A 26176-nucleotide genomic window follows, 5' to 3' on the forward strand; every position below is an offset into this window, starting at 1 on the left:
AGTGTCCAGAAGTAACATTGTAAAGATGTTATGTTCACTTTTTAAGGTTTATATCATGTGGCAGGAGAAAAAAATGGAAAATCTCCAAATGAGCTTAACTCACTCTGATGAACACATAAACATAGAAAAACAGAAAACAAGTCCAAACAATGAAATAATTGCAACATTTTACACTGAGTGTCCAGAAGTAACATTGTAAAGATGTTATGTTCATTTTTTTAAGTTTATATCATGTGGCAGGAGAAAAAAATGGAAAATCTCCAAATGAGCTTAACTCACTCCAGTGCGCAAGTAAACATAGAAAAACAGAAAACAAGTCCAAACAATGAAATAATTGCAACATTTTACACAGAGTGTCCAGAAGTAACATTGTAAAGATGTTATGTTCACTTTTTAAGGTTTATATCATGTGGCAGGAGAAAAAAATGGAAAATCTCCAAATGAGCTTAACTCACTCCAATAGGCAAGTAAACATAGAAAAACAGAAAACGAGTCCAAACAATGAAATAATTGCAACATTTTACACAGAGTGTCCAGAAGTAACATTGTAAAGATGTTATGTTCACTTTTTAAGGTTTATAACATGTGGCAGGAGAAAAAAATGGAAAATCTCCAAATGAGCTTAACTCACTCCAATAGGCAAGTAAACGTTGAAAAACAGGAAACAAGTCCAAATAATAAAATAATTGCAACATTTTACACAGAGTGTCCAGAAGTAACATTGTAAAGATGTTATGTTCACTTTTTAAGGTTTATATCATGTGGCAGGAGAAAAAAATGGAAAATCTCCAAATGAGCTTAACTCACTCCAATAGGCAAGTAAACATAGAAAAACAGAAAACGAGTCCAAACAATGAAATAATTGCAACATTTTACACAGAGTGTCCAGAAGTAACATTGTAAAGATGTTATGTTCACTTTTTAAGGTTTATATCATGTGGCAGGAGAAAAAAATGGAAAATCTCCAAATGAGCTTAACTCACTCCAATAGGCAAGTAAACATAGAAAAACAGAAAACAAGTCCAAACAATGAAATAATTGCAAAATTTTACACTGAGTGTCCAGAAGTAACATTGTAAAGATGTTATGTTCACTTTTTAAGGTTTATATCATGTGGCAGGAGAAAAAAATGGAAAATCTCCAAATGAGCTTAACTCACTCTGATGAACACATAAACATAGAAAAACAGAAAACAAGTCCAAACAATGAAATAATTGCAACATTTTACACTGAGTGTCCAGAAGTAACATTGTAAAGATGTTATGTTCATTTTTTTAAGTTTATATCATGTGGCAGGAGAAAAAAATGGAAAATCTCCAAATGAGCTTAACTCACTCCAGTGCGCAAGTAAACATAGAAAAACAGAAAACAAGTCCAAACAATGAAATAATTGCAACATTTTACACAGAGTGTCCAGAAGTAACATTGTAAAGATGTTATGTTCACTTTTTAAGGTTTATATCATGTGGCAGGAGAAAAAAATGGAAAATCTCCAAATGAGCTTAACTCACTCCAATAGGCAAGTAAACATAGAAAAACAGAAAACGAGTCCAAACAATGAAATAATTGCAACATTTTACACAGAGTGTCCAGAAGTAACATTGTAAAGATGTTATGTTCACTTTTTAAGGTTTATAACATGTGGCAGGAGAAAAAAATGGAAAATCTCCAAATGAGCTTAACTCACTCCAATAGGCAAGTAAACGTTGAAAAACAGGAAACAAGTCCAAACAATAAAATAATTGCAACATTTTAAACTGAGTGTCCAGAAGTAACATTGTAAAGATGTTATGTTCACTTTTTAGGTTTATATCATGTGGCAGGAAAAAAAAATGGAAAATCTCCAAATGAGCTTAACTCACTCTGATGAACACATAAACATAGAAAAACAGAAAACAAGTCCAAACAATGAAATAATTGCAATATTTTACATTTAGTGTCAAGAGGTAACATTGTAAAGATGTTATGTTCACTTTTTAAGGTTTATATCATGTGGCAGGAGAAAAAAATGGAAAATCTCCAAATGAGCTTAACTCACTCCAGTGCACAAGTAAACATAGAAAAACAGAAAACAAGTCCAAACAATGAAATAATTGCAACATTTTACCCTGAGTGTCCAGAAGTAACATTGTAAAGATGTTATGTTCACTTGTTAAGGTTTATATCATGTGGCAGGAGAAAAAAATGGAAAATCTCCAAATGAGCTTAACTCACTCTAATGTACACATAAACATAGAAAAACAGTAAACAGCTCCAAAAAATGAAATATTTGCATAATTGTACACTGAGTGTCCAGAAGTAACATTGTAAAGATGTTATGTTCATTTTTTTAAGTTTATATCATGTGGCAGGAGAAAAAAATGGAAAATCTCCAAATGAGCTTAACTCACTCCAATGCGAACTTTAACATAGAAAAACAGAAAACAAGTCCAAACAATGAAAAAATTGTAAAATTTGACACTGAGTGTCCAGAAGTAACATTGTAAAGATGTTATGTTCACTTTTTAAGGTTTATATCATGTGGCAGGAGAAAAAAATGGAAAATCTCCAAATGAGCTTATCTCACTCTAATGTACACATAAACATAGAAAAACAGAAAACAAGTCCAAACAATGAAATAATTGCAACATTTTACACTGAGTGTCCAGAAGTAACATTGTAAAGATGTTATGTTCACTTTTTAAGGTTTATATCATGTGGCAGGAGAAAAAAAGGGAAAATCTCCAAATGAGCTTATCTCACTCTAATGTACACATAAACATAGAAAAACAGAAAACAAGTCCAAACAATGAAATAATTGCAACATTTTACACTGAGTGTCCAGAAGTAACATTGTATAGATGTTATGTTCACTTTTTAAGGTTTATATCATGTGGCAGGAGAAAAAAAGGGAAAATCTCCAAATGAGCTTAACTCACTCTAATGCGCACTTTAACATAGAAAAACAGAAAACAAGTCCTAACAATGAAAAAATTGTAAAATTTTACACTGAGTGTCCAGAAGTAACATTGTAAAGATGTTATGTTCACTTTTTAAGGTTTATATCATGTGGCAGGAGAAAAAAATGGAAAATCTCCAAATGAGCTTATCTCACTCTAATGTACACATAAACATAGAAAAACAGAAAACAAGTCCAAACAATGAAATAATTGCAACATTTTACACTGAGTGTCCAGAAGTAACATTGTAAAGATGGTATGTTCACTTTTTAAGGTTTATATCATGTGGCAGAAGAAAAAAAGGGAAAATCTCCAAATGAGCTTATCTCACTCTAATGTACACATAAACATAGAAAAACAGAAAACAAGTCCAAACAATGAAATAATTGCAACATTTTACACTGAGTGTCCAGAAGTAACATTGTAAAGATGTTATGTTCACTTTTTAAGGTTTATATCATGTGGCAGGAGAAAAAAAGGGAAAATCTCCAAATGAGCTTATCTCACTCTAATGTACACATAAACATAGAAAAACAGAAAACAAGTCCAAACAATGAAATAATTGCAACATTTTACACTGAGTGTCCACAAGTAACATTGTAAAGATGTTATGTTCACTTTTTAAGGTTTATATCATGTGGCAGGAGAAAAAAAGGGAAAATCTCCAAATGAGCCTAACTCACTCCAATGCGCACTTTAACATAGAAAAACAGAAAACAAGTCCAAACAATGAAAAAATTGTCAAATTTGACACTGAGTGTCCAGAAGTAACAATGTAAAGATGTTATGTTCACTTTTTAAGGTTTATATCATGTGGCAGGAGAAAAAAATGGAAAATCTCCAAAAGAGCTTAACTCACTCCAATGCGAACTTTAACATAGAAAAACAGAAAAAAAGTCCAAACAATGAAAAAATTGTAAAATTTGACACTGAGTGTCCAGAAGTAACATTGTAAAGATGTTATGTTCACTTTTTAAGGTTTATATCATGTGGCAGGAGAAAAAAATGGAAAATCTCCAAATGAGCTTATCTCACTCTAATGTACACATAAACATAGAAAAACAGAAAACAAGTCCAAACAATGAAATAATTGCAACATTTTACACTGAGTGTCCACAAGTAACATTGTAAAGATGTTATGTTCACTTTTTAAGGTTTATATCATGTGGCAGGAGAAAAAAAGGGAAAATCTCCAAATGAGCTTATCTCACTCTAATGTACACATAAACATAGAAAAACAGAAAACAAGTCCAAACAATGAAATAATTGCAACATTTTACACTGAGTGTCCACAAGTAACATTGTAAAGATGTTATGTTCACTTTTTAAGGTTTATATCATGTGGCAGGAGAAAAAAAGGGAAAATCTCCAAATGAGCCTAACTCACTCCAATGCGCACTTTAACATAGAAAAACAGAAAACAAGTCCAAACAATGAAATAATTGCAACATTTTACACTGAGTGTCCAGATGTAACATTGTAAAGATGGTATGTTCACTTTTTAAGGTTTATATCATGTGGCAGGAGAAAAAAATGGAAAATCTCCAAATGAGCTTATCTCACTCTAATGTACACATAAACATAGAAAAACAGAAAACAAGTCCAAACAATGAAATAATTGCAACATTTTACACTGAGTGTCCAGAAGTAACAATGTAAAGATGTTATGTTCACTTTTTAAGGTTTATATCATGTGGCAGGAGAAAAAAATGGAAAATCTCCAAATGAGCTTAACTCACTCCAATGCGAACTTTAACATAGAAAAACAGAAAACAAGTCCAAACAATGAAAAAATTGTAAAGTTTGACACTGAGTGTCCAGAAGTAACATTGTAAAGATGTTATGTTCACTTTTTAAGGTTTATATCATGTGGCAGGAGAAAAAAATGGAAAATCTCCAAATGAGCTTATCTCACTCTAATGTACACATAAACATAGAAAAACAGAAAACAAGTCCAAACAATGAAATAATTGCAACATTTTACACTGAGTGTCCAGAAGTAACATTGTAAAGATGTTATGTTCACTTTTTAAGGTTTATATCATGTGGCAGGAGAAAAAAAGGGAAAATCTCCAAATGAGCTTATCTCACTCTAATGTACACATAAACATAGAAAAACAGAAAACAAGTCCAAACAATGAAATAATTGCAACATTTTACACTGAGTGTCCAGAAGTAACATTGTAAAGATGTTATGTTCACTTTTTAAGGTTTATATCATGTGGCAGGAGAAAAAAAGGGAAAATCTCCAAATGAGCTTATCTCACTCTAATGTACACATAAACATAGAAAAACAGAAAACAAGTCCAAACAATGAAATAATTGCAACATTTTACACTGAGTGTCCACAAGTAACATTGTATAGATGTTATGTTCACTTTTTAAGGTTTATATCATGTGGCAGGAGAAAAAAAGGGAAAATCCCCAAATGAGCTTAACTCACTCTAATGCGCACTTTAACATAGAAAAACAGAAAACAAGTCCTAACAATGAAAAAATTGTAAAATTTTACACTGAGTGTCCAGAAGTAACATTGTAAAGATGTTATGTTCACTTTTTAAGGTTTATATCATGTGGCAGGAGAAAAAAATGGAAAATCTCCAAATGAGCTTATCTCACTCTAATGTACACATAAACATAGAAAAACAGAAAACAAGTCCAAACAATGAAATAATTGCAACATTTTACACTGAGTGTCCAGAAGTAACATTGTAAAGATGGTATGTTCACTTTTTAAGGTTTATATCATGTGGCAGAAGAAAAAAAGGGAAAATCTCCAAATGAGCTTATCTCACTCTAATGTACACATAAACATAGAAAAACAGAAAACAAGTCCAAACAATGAAATAATTGCAACATTTTACACTGAGTGTCCAGAAGTAACATTGTAAAGATGTTATGTTCACTTTTTAAGGTTTATATCATGTGGCAGGAGAAAAAAAGGGAAAATCTCCAAATGAGCTTATCTCACTCTAATGTACACATAAACATAGAAAAACAGAAAACAAGTCCAAACAATGAAATAATTGCAACATTTTACACTGAGTGTCCAGAAGTAACATTGTAAAGATGTTATGTTCACTTTTTAAGGTTTATATCATGTGGCAGGAGAAAAAAAGGGAAAATCTCCAAATGAGCCTAACTCACTCCAATGCGCACTTTAACATAGAAAAACAGAAAACAAGTCCAAACAATGAAAAAATTGTCAAATTTGACACTGAGTGTCCAGAAGTAACAATGTAAAGATGTTATGTTCACTTTTTAAGGTTTATATCATGTGGCAGGAGAAAAAAATGGAAAATCTCCAAAAGAGCTTAACTCACTCCAATGCGAACTTTAACATAGAAAAACAGAAAAAAAGTCCAAACAATGAAAAAATTGTAAAATTTGACACTGAGTGTCCAGAAGTAACATTGTAAAGATGTTATGTTCACTTTTTAAGGTTTATATCATGTGGCAGGAGAAAAAAATGGAAAATCTCCAAATGAGCTTATCTCACTCTAATGTGCACATAAACATAGAAAAACAGAAAACAAGTCCAAACAATGAAATAATTGCAACATTTTACACTGAGTGTCCAGAAGTAACATTGTAAAGATGTTATGTTCACTTTTTAAGGTTTATATCATGTGGCAGGAGAAAAAAAGGGAAAATCTCCAAATGAGCTTATCTCACTCTAATGTACACATAAACATAGAAAAACAGAAAACAAGTCCAAACAATGAAATAATTGCAACATTTTACACTGAGTGTCCACAAGTAACATTGTAAAGATGTTATGTTCACTTTTTAAGGTTTATATCATGTGGCAGGAGAAAAAAAGGGAAAATCTCCAAATGAGCCTAACTCACTCCAATGCGCACTTTAACATAGAAAAACAGAAAACAAGTCCAAACAATGAAATAATTGCAACATTTTACACTGAGTGTCCAGATGTAACATTGTAAAGATGGTATGTTCACTTTTTAAGGTTTATATCATGTGGCAGGAGAAAAAAATGGAAAATCTCCAAATGAGCTTATCTCACTCTAATGTACACATAAACATAGAAAAACAGAAAACAAGTCCAAACAATGAAATAATTGCAACATTTTACACTGAGTGTCCAGAAGTAACAATGTAAAGATGTTATGTTCACTTTTTAAGGTTTATATCATGTGGCAGGAGAAAAAAATGGAAAATCTCCAAATGAGCTTAACTCACTCCAATGCGAACTTTAACATAGAAAAACAGAAAACAAGTCCAAACAATGAAAAAATTGTAAAATTTGACACTGAGTGTCCAGAAGTAACATTGTAAAGATGTTATGTTCACTTTTTAAGGTTTATATCATGTGGCAGGAGAAAAAAATGGAAAATCTCCAAATGAGCTTATCTCACTCTAATGTACACATAAACATAGAAAAACAGAAAACAAGTCCAAACAATGAAATAATTGCAACATTTTACACTGAGTGTCCAGAAGTAACATTGTAAAGATGTTATGTTCACTTTTTAAGGTTTATATCATGTGGCAGGAGAAAAAAAGGGAAAATCTCCAAATGAGCTTATCTCACTCTAATGTACACATAAACATAGAAAAACAGAAAACAAGTCCAAACAATGAAATAATTGCAACATTTTACACTGAGTGTCCAGAAGTAACATTGTAAAGATGTTATGTTCACTTTTTAAGGTTTATATCATGTGGCAGGAGAAAAAAAGGGAAAATCTCCAAATGAGCTTATCTCACTCTAATGTACACATAAACATAGAAAAACAGAAAACAAGTCCAAACAACGAAAAAATTGCAACATTTTATACTGAGTGTCCAGAAGTAACATTGTAAAGATGTTATGTTCACTTTTTAAGGTTTATATCATGTGGCAGGAGAAAAAAATGGAAAATCTCCAAATGAGCTTAACTCACTCCAATAGGCAAGTAAACATAGAAAAACAGAAAACAAGTCCAAACAATGAAATAATTGCAAAATTTTACACTGAGTGTCCAGAAGTAACATTGTAAAGATGTTATGTTCACTTTTTAAGGTTTATATCATGTGGCAGGAGAAAAAAATGGAAAATCTCCAAATGAGCTTAACTCACTCTGATGAACACATAAACATAGAAAAACAGAAAACAAGTCCAAACAATGAAATAATTGCAACATTTTACACTGAGTGTCCAGAAGTAACATTGTAAAGATGTTATGTTCATTTTTTTAAGTTTATATCATGTGGCAGGAGAAAAAAATGGAAAATCTCCAAATGAGCTTAACTCACTCCAGTGCGCAAGTAAACATAGAAAAACAGAAAACAAGTCCAAACAATGAAATAATTGCAACATTTTACACTGAGTGTCCAGAAGTAACATTGTAAAGATGTTATGTTCACTTTTTAAGGTTTATATCATGTGGCAGGAGAAAAAAATGGAAAATCTCCAAATGAGCTTAACTCACTCTGATGAACACATAAACATAGAAAAACAGAAAACAAGTCCAAACAATGAAATAATTGCAACATTGTACACTGAGTGTCCAGAAGTAACATTGTAAAGATGTTATGTTCACTTTTTAAGGTTTATATCATGTGGCAGGAAAAAAAAATGGAAAATCTCCAAATGAGCTTAACTCACTCTGATGAACACATAAACATAGAAAAACAGAAAACAAGTCCAAACAATGAAATAATTGCAATATTTTACATTGAGTGTCCAGAAGTAACATTGTAAAGATGTTATGTTCACTTTTTAAGGTTTATATCATGTGGCAGGAGAAAAAAATGGAAAATCTCCAAATGAGCTTAACTCACTCCAGTGCACAAGTAAACATAGCAAAACAGAAAACAAGTCCAAACAATGAAATAATTGCAACATTTTACCCTGAGTGTCCAGAAGTAACATTGTAAAGATGTTATGTTCACTTGTTAAGGTTTATATCATGTGGCAGGAGAAAAAAATGGAAAATCTCCAAATGAGCTTAACTCACTCTAATGTACAGATGAACATAGAAAAACAGTAAACAGCTCCAAAAAATGAAATATTTGCATAATTGTACACTGAGTGTCCAGAAGTAACATTGTAAAGATGTTATGTTCACTTTTTAAGGTTTATATTATGTGGCAGCAGAAAAAAATGGAAAATCTCCAAATGAGCTTAACTCACTCTGATGAACACATAAACATAGAAAAACAGAAAACAAGTCCAAACAACGAAAAAATTGCAACATTTTACACTGAGTGTCCAGAAGTAACATTGTAAAGATGTTATGTTCACTTTTTAAGGTTTATATCATGTGGCAGGAGAAAAAAATGGAAAATCTCCAAATGAGCTTAACTCACTCCAATAGGCAAGTAAACATAGAAAAACAGAAAACAAGTCCAAACAATGAAATAATTGCAAAATTTTACACTGAGTGTCCAGAAGTAACATTGTAAAGATGTTATGTTCACTTTTTAAGGTTTATATCATGTGGCAGGAGAAAAAAATGGAAAATCTCCAAATGAGCTTAACTCACTCTGATGAACACATAAACATAGAAAAACAGAAAACAAGTCCAAACAATGAAATAATTGCAACATTTTACACTGAGTGTCCAGAAGTAACATTGTAAAGATGTTATGTTCATTTTTTTAAGTTTATATCATGTGGCAGGAGAAAAAAATGGAAAATCTCCAAATGAGCTTAACTCACTCCAGTGCGCAAGTAAACATAGAAAAACAGAAAACAAGTCCAAACAATGAAATAATTGCAACATTTTACACAGAGTGTCCAGAAGTAACATTGTAAAGATGTTATGTTCACTTTTTAAGGTTTATATCATGTGGCAGGAGAAAAAAATGGAAAATCTCCAAATGAGCTTAACTCACTCCAATAGGCAAGTAAACATAGAAAAACAGAAAACAAGTCCAAACAATGAAATAATTGCAACATTTTACACAGAGTGTCCAGAAGTAACATTGTAAAGATGTTATGTTCACTTTTTAAGGTTTATAACATGTGGCAGGAGAAAAAAATGGAAAATCTCCAAATGAGCTTAACTCACTCCAATAGGCAAGTAAACGTTGAAAAACAGGAAACAAGTCCAAACAATAAAATAATTGCAACATTTTAAACTGAGTGTCCAGAAGTAACATTGTAAAGATGTTATGTTCACTTTTTAGGTTTATATCATGTGGCAGGAAAAAAAAATGGAAAATCTCCAAATGAGCTTAACTCACTCTGATGAACACATAAACATAGAAAAACAGAAAACAAGTCCAAACAATGAAATAATTGCAATATTTTACATTTAGTGTCAAGAGGTAACATTGTAAAGATGTTATGTTCACTTTTTAAGGTTTATATCATGTGGCAGGAGAAAAAAATGGAAAATCTCCAAATGAGCTTAACTCACTCCAGTGCACAAGTAAACATAGAAAAACAGTAAACAGCTCCAAAAAATGAAATATTTGCATAATTGTACACTGAGTGTCCAGAAGTAACATTGTAAAGATGTTATGTTCATTTTTTTAAGTTTATATCATGTGGCAGGAGAAAAAAATGGAAAATCTCCAAATGAGCTTAACTCACTCCAATGCGAACTTTAACATAGAAAAACAGAAAACAAGTCCAAACAATGAAAAAATTGTAAAATTTGACACTGAGTGTCCAGAAGTAACATTGTAAAGATGTTATGTTCACTTTTTAAGGTTTATATCATGTGGCAGGAGAAAAAAATGGAAAATCTCCAAATGAGCTTATCTCACTCTAATGTACACATAAACATAGAAAAACAGAAAACAAGTCCAAACAATGAAATAATTGCAACATTTTACACTGAGTGTCCAGAAGTAACATTGTAAAGATGTTATGTTCACTTTTTAAGGTTTATATCATGTGGCAGGAGAAAAAAAGGGAAAATCTCCAAATGAGCTTATCTCACTCTAATGTACACATAAACATAGAAAAACAGAAAACAAGTCCAAACAATGAAATAATTGCAACATTTTACACTGAGTGTCCAGAAGTAACATTGTATAGATGTTATGTTCACTTTTTAAGGTTTATATCATGTGGCAGGAGAAAAAAAGGGAAAATCTCCAAATGAGCTTAACTCACTCTAATGCGCACTTTAACATAGAAAAACAGAAAACAAGTCCTAACAATGAAAAAATTGTAAAATTTTACACTGAGTGTCCAGAAGTAACATTGTAAAGATGTTATGTTCACTTTTTAAGGTTTATATCATGTGGCAGGAGAAAAAAATGGAAAATCTCCAAATGAGCTTATCTCACTCTAATGTACACATAAACATAGAAAAACAGAAAACAAGTCCAAACAATGAAATAATTGCAACATTTTACACTGAGTGTCCAGAAGTAACATTGTAAAGATGTTATGTTCACTTTTTAAGGTTTATATCATGTGGCAGGAGAAAAAAAGGGAAAATCTCCAAATGAGCTTATCTCACTCTAATGTACACATAAACATAGAAAAACAGAAAACAAGTCCAAACAATGAAATAATTGCAACATTTTACACTGAGTGTCCACAAGTAACATTGTAAAGATGTTATGTTCACTTTTTAAGGTTTATATCATGTGGCAGGAGAAAAAAAGGGAAAATCTCCAAATGAGCCTAACTCACTCCAATGCGCACTTTAACATAGAAAAACAGAAAACAAGTCCAAACAATGAAAAAATTGTCAAATTTGACACTGAGTGTCCAGAAGTAACAATGTAAAGATGTTATGTTCACTTTTTAAGGTTTATATCATGTGGCAGGAGAAAAAAATGGAAAATCTCCAAAAGAGCTTAACTCACTCCAATGCGAACTTTAACATAGAAAAACAGAAAACAAGTCCAAACAATGAAAAAATTGTAAAATTTGACACTGAGTGTCCAGAAGTAACATTGTAAAGATGTTATGTTCACTTTTTAAGGTTTATATCATGTGGCAGGAGAAAAAAATGGAAAATCTCCAAATGAGCTTATCTCACTCTAATGTACACATAAACATAGAAAAACAGAAAACAAGTTCAAACAATGAAATAATTGCAACATTTTACACTGAGTGTCCAGAAGTAACATTGTAAAGATGTTATGTTCACTTTTTAAGGTTTATATCATGTGGCAGGAGAAAAAAAGGGAAAATCTCCAAATGAGCTTATCTCACTCTAATGTACACATAAACATAGAAAAACAGAAAACAAGTCCAAACAATGAAATAATTGCAATATTTTACATTGAGTGTCCAGAAGTAACATTGTAAAGATGTTAAGTTCACTTTTTAAGGTTTATATCATGTGGCAGGAGAAAAAAATGGAAAATCTCCAAATGAGCTTAACTCACTCCAGTGCACAAGTAAACATAGCAAAACAGAAAACAAGTCCAAACAATGAAATAATTGCAACATTTTACCCTGAGTGTCCAGAAGTAACATTGTAAAGATGTTATGTTCACTTGTTAAGGTTTATATCATGTGGCAGGAGAAAAAAATGGAAAATCTCCAAATGAGCGTAACTCACTCTAATGTACAGATGAACATAGAAAAACAGTAAACAAGTCCAAACAATGAAATAATTGCAAAATTTTACACTGAGTGTCCAGAAGTAACATTGTAAAGATGTTATGTTCACTTTTTAAGGTTTATATCATGTGGCAGGAGAAAAAAATGGAAAATCTCCAAATGAGCGTAACTCACTCTAATGTACAGATGAACATAGAAAAACAGTAAACAAGTCCAAACAATGAAATAATTGCAACATTTTACACTGAGTGTCCAGAAGTAACATTGTAAAGATGTTATGTTCATTTTTTTAAGTTTATATCATGTGGCAGGAGAAAAAAATGGAAAATCTCCAAATGAGCTTAACTCACTCTGATGAACACATAAACATAGAAAAACAGAAAACAAGTCCAAACAATGAAATAATTGCAACATTTTACACTGAGTGTCCAGAAGTAACATTGTAAAGATGTTATGTTCATTTTTTTAAGTTTATATCATGTGGCAGGAGAAAAAAATGGAAAATCTCCAAATGAGCTTAACTCACTCCAGTGCGCAAGTAAACATAGAAAAACAGAAAACAAGTCCAAACAATGAAATAATTGCAACATTTTACACAGAGTGTCCAGAAGTAACATTGTAAAGATGTTATGTTCACTTTTTAAGGTTTATATCATGTGGCAGGAGAAAAAAATGGAAAATCTCCAAATGAGCTTAACTCACTCCAATAGGCAAGTAAACATAGAAAAACAGAAAACAAGTCCAAACAATGAAATAATTGCAACATTTTACACAGAGTGTCCAGAAGTAACATTGTAAAGATGTTATGTTCACTTTTTAAGGTTTATAACATGTGGCAGGAGAAAAAAATGGAAAATCTCCAAATGAGCTTAACTCACTCCAATAGGCAAGTAAACGTTGAAAAACAGGAAACAAGTCCAAACAATAAAATAATTGCAACATTTTAAACTGAGTGTCCAGAAGTAACATTGTAAAGATGTTATGTTCACTTTTTAGGTTTAAATCATGTGGCAGGAAAAAAAAATGGAAAATCTCCAAATGAGCTTAACTCACTCTGATGAACACATAAACATAGAAAAACAGAAAACAAGTCCAAACAATGAAATAATTGCAATATTTTACATTTAGTGTCAAGAGGTAACATTGTAAAGATGTTATGTTCACTTTTTAAGGTTTATATCATGTGGCAGGAGAAAAAAATGGAAAATCTCCAAATGAGCTTAACTCACTCCAGTGCACAAGTAAACATAGAAAAACAGAAAACAAGTCCAAACAATGAAATAATTGCAACATTTTACCCTGAGTGTCCAGAAGTAACATTGTAAAGATGTTATGTTCACTTGTTAAGGTTTATATCATGTGGCAGGAGAAAAAAATGGAAAATCTCCAAATGAGCTTAACTCACTCTAATGTACACATAAACATAGAAAAACAGTAAACAGCTCCAAAAAATGAAATATTTGCATAATTGTACACTGAGTGTCCAGAAGTAACATTGTAAAGATGTTATGTTCATTTTTTTAAGTTTATATCATGTGGCAGGAGAAAAAAATGGAAAATCTCCAAATGAGCTTAACTCACTCCAATGCGAACTTTAACATAGAAAAACAGAAAACAAGTCCAAACAATGAAAAAATTGTAAAATTTGACACTGAGTGTCCAGAAGTAACATTGTAAAGATGTTATGTTCACTTTTTAAGGTTTATATCATGTGGCAGGAGAAAAAAATGGAAAATCTCCAAATGAGCTTATCTCACTCTAATGTACACATAAACATAGAAAAACAGAAAACAAGTCCAAACAATGAAATAATTGCAACATTTTACACTGAGTGTCCAGAAGTAACATTGTAAAGATGTTATGTTCACTTTTTAAGGTTTATATCATGTGGCAGGAGAAAAAAAGGGAAAATCTCCAAATGAGCTTATCTCACTCTAATGTACACATAAACATAGAAAAACAGAAAACAAGTCCAAACAATGAAATAATTGCAACATTTTACACTGAGTGTCCAGAAGTAACATTGTATAGATGTTATGTTCACTTTTTAAGGTTTATATCATGTGGCAGGAGAAAAAAAGGGAAAATTTCCAAATGAGCCTAACTCACTCCAATGCGCACTTTAACATAGAAAAACAGAAAACAAGTCCAAACAATGAAAAAATTGTCAAATTTGACACTGAGTGTCCAGAAGTAACAATGTAAAGATGTTATGTTCACTTTTTAAGGTTTATATCATGTGGCAGGAGAAAAAAATGGAAAATCTCCAAAAGAGCTTAACTCACTCCAATGCGAACTTTAACATAGAAAAACAGAAAACAAGTCCAAACAATGAAAAAATTGTAAAATTTGACACTGAGTGTCCAGAAGTAACATTGTAAAGATGTTATGTTCACTTTTTAAGGTTTATATCATGTGGCAGGAGAAAAAAATGGAAAATCTCCAAATGAGCTTATCTCACTCTAATGTACACATAAACATAGAAAAACAGAAAACAAGTCCAAACAATGAAATAATTGCAACATTTTACACTGAGTGTCCAGAAGTAACATTGTAAAGATGTTATGTTCACTTTTTAAGGTTTATATCATGTGGCAGGAGAAAAAAAGGGAAAATCTCCAAATGAGCTTATCTCACTCTAATGTACACATAAACATAGAAAAACAGAAAACAAGTCCAAACAATGAAATAATTGCAACATTTTACACTGAGTGTCCACAAGTAACATTGTAAAGATGTTATGTTCACTTTTTAAGGTTTATATCATGTGGCAGGAGAAAAAAAGGGAAAATCTCCAAATGAGCCTAACTCACTCCAATGCGCACTTTAACATAGAAAAACAGAAAACAAGTCCAAACAATGAAATAATTGCAACATTTTACACTGAGTGTCCAGATGTAACATTGTAAAGATGGTATGTTCACTTTTTAAGGTTTATATCATGTGGCAGGAGAAAAAAATGGAAAATCTCCAAATGAGCTTATCTCACTCTAATGTACACATAAACATAGAAAAACAGAAAACAAGTCCAAACAATGAAATAATTGCAACATTTTACACTGAGTGTCCAGAAGTAACAATGTAAAGATGTTATGTTCACTTTTTAAGGTTTATATCATGTGGCAGGAGAAAAAAATGGAAAATCTCCAAATGAGCTTAACTCACTCCAATGCGAACTTTAACATAGAAAAACAGAAAACAAGTCCAAACAATGAAAAAATTGTAAAATTTGACACTGAGTGTCCAGAAGTAACATTGTAAAGATGTTATGTTCACTTTTTAAGGTTTATATCATGTGGCAGGAGAAAAAAATGGAAAATCTCCAAATGAGCTTATCTCACTCTAATGTACACATAAACATAGAAAAACAGAAAACAAGTCGAAACAATGAAATAATTGCAACATTTTACACTGAGTGTCCAGAAGTAACATTGTAAAGATGTTATGTTCACTTTTTAAGGTTTATATCATGTGGCAGGAGAAAAAAAGGGAAAATCTCCAAATGAGCTTATCTCACTCTAATGTACACATAAACATAGAAAAACAGAAAACAAGTCCAAACAATGAAATAATTGCAACATTTTACACTGAGTGTCCAGAAGTAACATTGTAAAGATGTTATGTTCACTTTTTAAGGTTTATATCATGTGGCAGGAGAAAAAAAGGGAAAATCTCCAAATGAGCTTATCTCACTCTAATGTACACATAAACATAGAAAAACAGAAAACAAGTCCAAACAACGAAAAAATTGCAACATTTTATACTGAGTGTCCAGAAGTAACATTGTAAAGATGTTATGTTCACTTTTTAAGGTTTATATCATGTGGCAGGAGAAAAAAATGGAAAATCTCCAAATGAGCTTAACTCACTCCAATAGGCAAGTAAACATAGAAAAACAGAAAACAAGTCCAAACAATGAAATAATTGCAAAATTTTACACTGAGTGTCCAGAAGTAACATTGTAAAGATGTTATGTTCACTTTTTAAGGTTTATATCATGTGGCAGGAGAAAAAAATGGAAAATCTCCAAATGAGCTTAACTCACTCCAGTGCACAAGTAAACATAGCAAAACAGAAAACAAGTCCAAACAATGAAATAATTGCAACATTTTACCCTGAGTGTCCAGAAGTAACATTGTAAAGATGTTATGTTCACTTGTTAAGGTTTATATCATGTGGCAGGAGAAAAAAATGGAAAATCTCCAAATGAGCTTAACTCACTCTAATGTACAGATGAACATAGAAAAACAGTAAACAGCTCCAAAAAATGAAATATTTGCATAATTGTACACTGAGTATCCAGAAGTAACATTGTAAAGATGTTATGTTCACTTTTTAAGGTTTATATTATGTGGCAGCAGAAAAAAATGGAAAATCTCCAAATGAGCTTAACTCACTCTGATGAACACATAAACATAGAAAAACAGAAAACAAGTCCAAACAACGAAAAAATTGCAACATTTTACACTGAGTGTCCAGAAGTAACATTGTAAAGATGTTATGTTCACTTTTTAAGGTTTATATCATGTGGCAGGAGAAAAAAATGGAAAATCTCCAAATGAGCTTAACTCACTCCAATAGGCAAGTAAACATAGAAAAACAGAAAACAAGTCCAAACAATGAAATAATTGCAAAATTTTACACTGAGTGTCCAGAAGTAACATTGTAAAGATGTTATGTTCACTTTTTAAGGTTTATATCATGTGGCAGGAGAAAAAAATGGAAAATCTCCAAATGAGCTTAACTCACTCTGATGAACACATAAACATAGAAAAACAGAAAACAAGTCCAAACAATGAAATAATTGCAACATTTTACACTGAGTGTCCAGAAGTAACATTGTAAAGATGTTATGTTCATTTTTTTAAGTTTATATCATGTGGCAGGAGAAAAAAATGGAAAATCTCCAAATGAGCTTAACTCACTCCAGTGCGCAAGTAAACATAGAAAAACAGAAAACAAGTCCAAACAATGAAATAATTGCAACATTTTACACAGAGTGTCCAGAAGTAACATTGTAAAGTGTTATGTTCACTTTTTAAGGTTTATATCATGTGGCAGGAGAAAAAAATGGAAAATCTCCAAATGAGCTTAACTCACTCCAATAGGCAAGTAAACATAGAAAAACAGAAAACGAGTCCAAACAATGAAATAATTGCAACATTTTACACAGAGTGTCCAGAAGTAACATTGTAAAGATGTTATGTTCACTTTTTAAGGTTTATAACATGTGGCAGGAGAAAAAAATGGAAAATCTCCAAATGAGCTTAACTCACTCCAATAGGCAAGTAAACGTTGAAAAACAGGAAACAAGTCCAAACAATAAAATAATTGCAACATTTTAAACTGAGTGTCCAGAAGTAACATTGTAAAGATGTTATGTTCACTTTTTAGGTTTATATCATGTGGCAGGAAAAAAAAATGGAAAATCTCCAAATGAGCTTAACTCACTCTGATGAACACATAAACATAGAAAAACAGAAAACAAGTCCAAACAATGAAATAATTGCAATATTTTACATTTAGTGTCAAGAGGTAACATTGTAAAGATGTTATGTTCACTTTTTAAGGTTTATATCATGTGGCAGGAGAAAAAAATGGAAAATCTCCAAATGAGCTTAACTCACCCCAGTGCACAAGTAAACATAGAAAAACAGAAAACAAGTCCAAACAATGAAATAATTGCAACATTTTACCCTGAGTGTCCAGAAGTAACATTGTAAAGATGTTATGTTCACTTGTTAAGGTTTATATCATGTGGCAGGAGAAAAAAATGGAAAATCTCCAAATGAGCTTAACTCACTCTAATGTACACATAAACATAGAAAAACAGTAAACAGCTCCAAAAAATGAAATATTTGCATAATTGTACACTGAGTGTCCAGAAGTAACATTGTAAAGATGTTATGTTCATTTTTTTAAGTTTATATCATGTGGCAGGAGAAAAAAATGGAAAATCTCCAAATGAGCTTAACTCACTCCAATGCGAACTTTAACATAGGAAAACAGAAAACAAGTCCAAACAATGAAAAAATTGTAAAATTTGACACTGAGTGTCCAGAAGTAACATTGTAAAGATGTTATGTTCACTTTTTAAGGTTTATATCATGTGGCAGGAGAAAAAAATGGAAAATCTCCAAATGAGCTTATCTCACTCTAATGTACACATAAACATAGAAAAACAGAAAACAAGTCCAAACAATGAAATAATTGCAACATTTTACACTGAGTGTCCAGAAGTAACATTGTAAAGATGTTATGTTCACTTTTTAAGGTTTATATCATGTGGCAGGAGAAAAAAATGGAAAATCTCCAAATGAGCTTATCTCACTCTAATGTACACATAAACATAGAAAAACAGAAAACAAGTTCAAACAATGAAATAATTGCAACATTTTACACTGAGTGTCCAGAAGTAACATTGTAAAGATGTTATGTTCACTTTTTAAGGTTTATATCATGTGGCAGGAGAAAAAAAGGGAAAATCTCCAAATGAGCTTATCTCACTCTAATGTACACATAAACATAGAAAAACAGAAAACAAGTCCAAACAATGAAATAATTGCAATATTTTACATTGAGTGTCCAGAAGTAACATTGTAAAGATGTTAAGTTCACTTTTTAAGGTTTATATCATGTGGCAGGAGAAAAAAATGGAAAATCTCCAAATGAGCTTAACTCACTCCAGTGCACAAGTAAACATAGCAAAACAGAAAACAAGTCCAAACAATGAAATAATTGCAACATTTTACCCTGAGTGTCCAGAAGTAACATTGTAAAGATGTTATGTTCACTTGTTAAGGTTTATATCATGTGGCAGGAGAAAAAAATGGAAAATCTCCAAATGAGCGTAACTCACTCTAATGTACAGATGAACATAGAAAAACAGTAAACAAGTCCAAACAATGAAATAATTGCAAAATTTTACACTGAGTGTCCAGAAGTAACATTGTAAAGATGTTATGTTCACTTTTTAAGGTTTATATCATGTGGCAGGAGAAAAAAATGGAAAATCTCCAAATGAGCGTAACTCACTCTAATGTACAGATGAACATAGAAAAACAGTAAACAAGTCCAAACAATGAAATAATTGCAACATTTTACACTGAGTGTCCAGAAGTAACATTGTAAAGATGTTATGTTCATTTTTTTAAGTTTATATCATGTGGCAGGAGAAAAAAATGGAAAATCTCCAAATGAGCTTAACTCACTCTGATGAACACATAAACATAGAAAAACAGAAAACAAGTCCAAACAATGAAATAATTGCAACATTTTACACTGAGTGTCCAGAAGTAACATTGTAAAGATGTTATGTTCATTTTTTTAAGTTTATATCATGTGGCAGGAGAAAAAAATGGAAAATCTCCAAATGAGCTTAACTCACTCCAGTGCGCAAGTAAACATAGAAAAACAGAAAACAAGTCCAAACAATGAAATAATTGCAACATTTTACACAGAGTGTCCAGAAGTAACATTGTAAAGATGTTATGTTCACTTTTTAAGGTTTATATCATGTGGCAGGAGAAAAAAATGGAAAATCTCCAAATGAGCTTAACTCACTCCAATAGGCAAGTAAACATAGAAAAACAGAAAACAAGTCCAAACAATGAAATAATTGCAACATTTTACACAGAGTGTCCAGAAGTAACATTGTAAAGATGTTATGTTCACTTTTTAAGGTTTATAACATGTGGCAGGAGAAAAAAATGGAAAATCTCCAAATGAGCTTAACTCACTCCAATAGGCAAGTAAACGTTGAAAAACAGGAAACAAGTCCAAACAATAAAATAATTGCAACATTTTAAACTGAGTGTCCAGAAGTAACATTGTAAAGATGTTATGTTCACTTTTTAGGTTTAAATCATGTGGCAGGAAAAAAAAATGGAAAATCTCCAAATGAGCTTAACTCACTCTGATGAACACATAAACATAGAAAAACAGAAAACAAGTCCAAACAATGAAATAATTGCAATATTTTACATTTAGTGTCAAGAGGTAACATTGTAAAGATGTTATGTTCACTTTTTAAGGTTTATATCATGTGGCAGGAGAAAAAAATGGAAAATCTCCAAATGAGCTTAACTCACTCCAGTGCACAAGTAAACATAGAAAAACAGAAAACAAGTCCAAACAATGAAATAATTGCAACATTTTACCCTGAGTGTCCAGAAGTAACATTGTAAAGATGTTATGTTCACTTGTTAAGGTTTATATCATGTGGCAGGAGAAAAAAATGGAAAATCTCCAAATGAGCTTAACTCACTCTAATGTACACATAAACATAGAAAAACAGTAAACAGCTCCAAAAAATGAAATATTTGCATAATTGTACACTGAGTGTCCAGAAGTAACATTGTAAAGATGTTATGTTCATTTTTTTAAGTTTATATCATGTGGCAGGAGAAAAAAATGGAAAATCTCCAAATGAGCTTAACTCACTCCAATGCGAACTTTAACATAGAAAAACAGAAAACAAGTCCAAACAATGAAAAAATTGTAAAATTTGACACTGAGTGTCCAGAAGTAACATTGTAAAGATGTTATGTTCACTTTTTAAGGTTTATATCATGTGGCAGGAGAAAAAAATGGAAAATCTCCAAATGAGCTTATCTCACTCTAATGTACACATAAACATAGAAAAACAGAAAACAAGTCCAAACAATGAAATAATTGCAACATTTTACACTGAGTGTCCAGAAGTAACATTGTAAAGATGTTATGTTCACTTTTTAAGGTTTATATCATGTGGCAGGAGAAAAAAAGGGAAAATCTCCAAATGAGCTTATCTCACTCTAATGTACACATAAACATAGAAAAACAGAAAACAAGTCCAAACAATGAAATAATTGCAACATTTTACACTGAGTGTCCAGAAGTAACATTGTATAGATGTTATGTTCACTTTTTAAGGTTTATATCATGTGGCAGGAGAAAAAAAGGGAAAATCTCCAAATGAGCTTAACTCACTCTAATGCGCACTTTAACATAGAAAAACAGAAAACAAGTCCTAACAATGAAAAAATTGTAAAATTTTACACTGAGTGTCCAGAAGTAACATTGTAAAGATGTTATGTTCACTTTTTAAGGTTTATATCATGTGGCAGGAGAAAAAAATGGAAAATCTCCAAATGAGCTTATCTCACTCTAATGTACACATAAACATAGAAAAACAGAAAACAAGTCCAAACAATGAAATAATTGCAACATTTTACACTGAGTGTCCAGAAGTAACATTGTAAAGATGTTATGTTCACTTTTTAAGGTTTATATCATGTGGCAGGAGAAAAAAAGGGAAAATCTCCAAATGAGCTTATCTCACTCTAATGTACACATAAACATAGAAAAACAGAAAACAAGTCCAAACAATGAAATAATTGCAACATTTTACACTGAGTGTCCACAAGTAACATTGTAAAGATGTTATGTTCACTTTTTAAGGTTTATATCATGTGGCAGGAGAAAAAAAGGGAAAATTTCCAAATGAGCCTAACTCACTCCAATGCGCACTTTAACATAGAAAAACAGAAAACAAGTCCAAACAATGAAAAAATTGTCAAATTTGACACTGAGTGTCCAGAAGTAACAATGTAAAGATGTTATGTTCACTTTTTAAGGTTTATATCATGTGGCAGGAGAAAAAAATGGAAAATCTCCAAATGAGCTTATCTCACTCTAATGTACACATAAACATAGAAAAACAGAAAACAAGTCCAAACAATGAAATAATTGCAACATTTTACACTGAGTGTCCAGAAGTAACATTGTAAAGATGTTATGTTCACTTTTTAAGGTTTATATCATGTGGCAGGAGAAAAAAAGGGAAAATCTCCAAATGAGCTTATCTCACTCTAATGTACACATAAACATAGAAAAACAGAAAACAAGTCCAAACAATGAAATAATTGCAACATTTTACACTGAGTGTCCACAAGTAACATTGTAAAGATGTTATGTTCACTTTTTAAGGTTTATATCATGTGGCAGGAGAAAAAAAGGGAAAATCTCCAAATGAGCCTAACTCACTCCAATGCGCACTTTAACATAGAAAAACAGAAAACAAGTCCAAACAATGAAATAATTGCAACATTTTACACTGAGTGTCCAGATGTAACATTGTAAAGATGGTATGTTCACTTTTTAAGGTTTATATCATGTGGCAGGAGAAAAAAATGGAAAATCTCCAAATGAGCTTATCTCACTCTAATGTACACATAAACATAGAAAAACAGAAAACAAGTCCAAACAATGAAATAATTGCAACATTTTACACTGAGTGTCCAGAAGTAACAATGTAAAGATGTTATGTTCACTTTTTAAGGTTTATATCATGTGGCAGGAGAAAAAAATGGAAAATCTCCAAATGAGCTTAACTCACTCCAATGCGAACTTTAACATAGAAAAACAGAAAACAAGTCCAAACAATGAAAAAATTGTAAAATTTGACACTGAGTGTCCAGAAGTAACATTGTAAAGATGTTATGTTCACTTTTTAAGGTTTATATCATGTGGCAGGAGAAAAAAATGGAAAATCTCCAAATGAGCTTATCTCACTCTAATGTACACATAAACATAGAAAAACAGAAAACAAGTCGAAACAATGAAATAATTGCAACATTTTACACTGAGTGTCCAGAAGTAACATTGTAAAGATGTTATGTTCACTTTTTAAGGTTTATATCATGTGGCAGGAGAAAAAAAGGGAAAATCTCCAAATGAGCTTATCTCACTCTAATGTACACATAAACATAGAAAAACAGAAAACAAGTCCAAACAATGAAATAATTGCAACATTTTACACTGAGTGTCCAGAAGTAACATTGTAAAGATGTTATGTTCACTTTTTAAGGTTTATATCATGTGGCAGGAGAAAAAAAGGGAAAATCTCCAAATGAGCTTATCTCACTCTAATGTACACATAAAACATAGAAAAACAGAAAACAAGTCCAAACAACGAAAAAATTGCAACATTTTATACTGAGTGTCCAGAAGTAACATTGTAAAGATGTTATGTTCACTTTTTAAGGTTTATATCATGTGGCAGGAGAAAAAAATGGAAAATCTCCAAATGAGCTTAACTCACTCCAATAGGCAAGTAAACATAGAAAAACAGAAAACAAGTCCAAACAATGAAATAATTGCAAAATTTTACACTGAGTGTCCAGAAGTAACATTGTAAAGATGTTATGTTCACTTTTTAAGGTTTATATCATGTGGCAGGAGAAAAAAATGGAAAATCTCCAAATGAGCTTAACTCACTCTGATGAACACATAAACATAGAAAAACAGAAAACAAGTCCAAACAATTAAATAATTGCAACATTTTACACTGAGTGTCCAGAAGTAACATTGTAAAGATGTTATGTTCATTTTTTTAAGTTTATATCATGTGGCAGGAGAAAAAAATGGAAAATCTCCAAATGAGCTTAACTCACTCCAGTGCGCAAGTAAACATAGAAAAACAGAAAACAAGTCCAAACAATGAAATAATTGCAACATTTTACACTGAGTGTCCAGAAGTAACATTGTAAAGATGTTATGTTCACTTTTTAAGGTTTATATCATGTGGCAGGAGAAAAAAATGGAAAATCTCCAAATGAGCTTAACTCACTCTGATGAACACATAAACATAGAAAAACAGAAAACAAGTCCAAACAATGAAATAATTGCAACATTGTACACTGAGTGTCCAGAAGTAACATTGTAAAGATGTTATGTTCACTTTTTAAGGTTTATATCATGTGGCAGGAAAAAAAAATGGAAAATCTCCAAATGAGCTTAACTCACTCTGATGAACACATAAACATAGAAAAACAGAAAACAAGTCCAAACAATGAAATAATTGCAATATTTTACATTGAGTGTCCAGAAGTAACATTGTAAAGATGTTATGTTCACTTTTTAAGGTTTATATCATGTGGCAGGAGAAAAAAATGGAAAATCTCCAAATGAGCTTAACTCACTCCAGTGCACAAGTAAACATAGCAAAACAGAAAACAAGTCCAAACAATGAAATAATTGCAACATTTTACCCTGAGTGTCCAGAAGTAACATTGTAAAGATGTTATGTTCACTTGTTAAGGTTTATATCATGTGGCAGGAGAAAAAAATGGAAAATCTCCAAATGAGCGTAACTCACTCTAATGTACGGATGAACATAGAAAAACAGTAAACAGCTCCAAAAAATGAAATATTTGCATAATTGTACACTGAGTGTCCAGAAGTAACATTGTAAAGATGTTATGTTCACTTTTTAAGGTTTATATTATGTGGCAGCAGAAAAAAATGGAAAATCTCCAAATGAGCTTAACTCACTCTGATGAACACATAAACATAGAAAAACAGAAAACAAGTCCAAACAATGAAATAATTGCAAAATTTTACACTGAGTGTCCAGAAGTAACATTGTAAAGATGTTATGTTCACTTTTTAAGGTTTATATCATGTGGCAGGAGAAAAAAATGGAAAATCTCCAAATGAGCTTAACTCACTCTGATGAACACATAAACATAGAAAAACAGAAAACAAGTCCAAACAATGAAATAATTGCAACATTTTACACTGAGTGTCCAGAAGTAACATTGTAAAGATGTTATGTTCATTTTTTTAAGTTTATATCATGTGGCAGGAGAAAAAAATGGAAAATCTCCAAATGAGCTTAACTCACTCCAGTGCGCAAGTAAACATAGAAAAACAGAAAACAAGTCCAAACAATGAAATAATTGCAACATTTTACACAGAGTGTCCAGAAGTAACATTGTAAAGATGTTATGTTCACTTTTTAAGGTTTATATCATGTGGCAGGAGAAAAAAATGGAAAATCTCCAAATGAGCTTAACTCACTCCAATAGGCAAGTAAACATAGAAAAACAGAAAACAAGTCCAAACAATGAAATAATTGCAACATTTTACACAGAGTGTCCAGAAGTAACATTGTAAAGATGTTATGTTCACTTTTTAAGGTTTATAACATGTGGCAGGAGAAAAAAATGGAAAATCTCCAAATGAGCTTAACTCACTCCAATAGGCAAGTAAACGTTGAAAAACAGAAAACAAGTCCAAACAATAAAATAATTGCAACATTTTAAACTGAGTGTCCAGAAGTAACATTGTAAAGATGTTATGTTCACTTTTTAGGTTTATATCATGTGGCAGGAAAAAAAAATGGAAAATCTCCAAATGAGCTTAACTCACTCTGATGAACACATAAACATAGAAAAACAGAAAACAAGTCCAAACAATGAAATAATTGCAATATTTTACCCTGAGTGTCCAGAAGTAACATTGTAAAGATGTTATGTTCACTTGTTAAGGTTTATATCATGTGGCAGGAGAAAAAAATGGAAAATCTCCAAATGAGCTTAACTCACTCTAATGTACACATAAACATAGAAAAACAGTAAACAGCTCCAAAAAATGAAATATTTGCATAATTGTACACTGAGTGTCCAGAAGTAACATTGTTAAGATGTTATGTTCATTTTTTTAAGTTTATATCATGTGGCAGGAGAAAAAAATGGAAAATCTCCAAATGAGCTTAACTCACTCCAATGCGAACTTTAACATAGAAAAACAGAAAACAAGTCCAAACAATGAAAAAATTGTAAAATTTGACACTGAGTGTCCAGAAGTAACATTGTAAAGATGTTATGTTCACTTTTTAAGGTTTATATCATGTGGCAGGAGAAAAAAATGGAAAATCTCCAAATGAGCTTATCTCACTCTAATGTACACATAAACATAGAAAAACAGA

The sequence above is a fragment of the Microchirus variegatus genome (assembly GCF_963457635.1).
Source record: "Microchirus variegatus genome assembly, chromosome: 15".
In the NCBI taxonomy this organism is placed as follows: Eukaryota; Metazoa; Chordata; class Actinopteri; order Pleuronectiformes; family Soleidae; genus Microchirus; species Microchirus variegatus.